Here is a 2294-nt window from a genome sequence, read left to right on the forward strand (position 1 = left end):
GATTAAAGTGCCTGCAACAGGCACAGGGGCTGGTGGTTCAATCCCTGGGCCTGCCGTGACAGCTCTGCCCCTGGGGCACACTGAGATAGGCATGGTGGTGTGCACCTGTAATCCCAGTTCTTGGGAGGCTGAAAACAGGCAGATCACTATGAATCTGATCTAGTAGTGAGACCCTGAACACCCTATATACCCTTCCCTAAAATACAAAAAACAAAAACAGAGAAACAAAAAAACTCAAAACAAAACAAAAACCAATATCCTCAGCTATAAATTAGATCAGAGTTGACAAAAAGATCTCTATTTTCTTGAAAAGTTGCAAGCCTTTCTCTTGATGAGATATTCTTTTCCCTTAATTACATTACTAATTTTTTGCTAATATAGTTCCTTTTTTCTTTTATACCAGGAACTGAACTCAAGACCTCGAGCTTGCCAGGCAGGCACTGTGCCACTGAGCTGTAACTCCAGCCCCAACTAACATAGTCTTGATGATTAAAATCCTCTGCATCATTGTTCCTTGACTGCAAAAACTTGCTTGAACAAGGCAAAATTTGGTAGCAGCTTTTTGTATGCAGGTAAAGATCCATTTTGCTGGTGTGCCTGAATCATTTTTTTCTCATCATAATTGTTTTCACTTTGATATTACTAAATTCTGTACTTACGAAGGACAAGTGGCACTTGGTTTGAGCCCATGGTGTTATTTTTTTTTTCTTACCTATTTTTTAATCTTTTATTCATTTTAGTGAGAGAAAAAGATAAAATAGCAATGAAACAGTTTTAAAACTGGTTAGTATGATGGTTACAATAATTAATACATTGCATATTGTTCTCTTCATAGTAGATATTCAGAGGACAAGATATACACATGATATCTTATCTAAATAGTATTAGTACAAACCTTTCCTCTCATTGAACTAAGAGAAATTAGCTGTATATCTATCCTAACTATCTTGTATATACAAATATATATTTTTTTCACTACAAGACAGTCGTTTATTTATATCACTCTTTTTTGTTTTGTTCTGTCAAATATGGGTATTCTTCTCCAGTTAGAGAAGCTGTATTTGGAGAAGTCTTAAAGAACTTTATTTTCTTAAAGAACTTGAAATACTTTGCTCCATGCTCCTCTTGACTTGATGGGATAAGGTGGTGTTAAGTTCTCCTGTTATGATTGTGGTATTTGACATTAGATTTTTCGTGTCCATTAGGATTTGTCTAATATAGTTGGGTGTGCCCATGTTTGGTGCATATATATTTATGACTGTTACCTCTTCCTCTTGCATTTTTCCCTTCACCAGTATGTAGTGTCCTTTCTTATTTTGTTTAATCATTCTTGGTTTGAAGTTCAGACTGTCTGTGAAGAAGATTGCTACCCTTGCTTTTCTCTGAGGTCCTGGGGCATGTAGTATTGTTTTCCATCCCTTGTCTTTCAGCCTATCAATTTCTTTTTGAGTTAAGTGGCTTTCTTGTATTACAGCATATTGTTGGATTTTGTTTTCTAATCCATTGTGCCAGTCTATTTCTCTTAATTGGTGAATTTAATCCATTTACATTGATGGTTATAATTGAGATGTATTGACTTATGATTGACATTTTATTTACCTGTTTTTGTGTACCCCTTTTTCTCTTGTATTTAACTGTTTGCTCTATTTGGTGGGTTTTTTTCTATTCTCATTCATGGAGTTGTGGTCATTTTTGTGCCTCTCTGGAATATCTTTTAGTAGTGAGTGTAGTGTTGGCTTTGTCATAATGAAATTCTTTAGTTGTTTGTTGTCATGGAAGTATTTCACTTCTCCATCAAACTTAAAAGAGAGTTTTTCAGGGTATAGCAGTCCAGGCTGGAATTTGTTTTCTTGGAGGAGTTGAAGTACTTTGCTCCATGCTCTTCTTGACTTGATGGTTTGTGAATTGTAATTTGCCATTATTCTGATGGGTTTTCCTGTTTTTGTTTTTTTTTTCTTTTTGAGATTTTATTTTCTTTATTTTTTTGAGAAACAAATAGCAATGAGACAGTTCAAAACAGGTTAGTAGGACAGTTACAATAATCAATACATTGTATGTTGTGGGTTTTCATTTAAATGCTATCTGTTTCTTTTCTCTAGCGGCTTTTAGTATATTGATCTTGTGCTAGATTTCTGGGATCTTGATTATTATACTTTGGGGTGTTTTTTTCAAAGTTTTATTGATAAACAGATAGCAATGAGACAGTTTCATATCAAATCGGAAGTACAGTTTCAACAAATAATACACTGCATATATTCTTCTTAGTGGTTAATTGCTGTACAAGATGCAGACTT

Source organism: Octodon degus, unplaced genomic scaffold (assembly GCF_000260255.1).
Source record: "Octodon degus isolate 3935 unplaced genomic scaffold, OctDeg1.0 scaffold00260, whole genome shotgun sequence".
Classification (NCBI taxonomy): Eukaryota; Metazoa; Chordata; class Mammalia; order Rodentia; family Octodontidae; genus Octodon; species Octodon degus.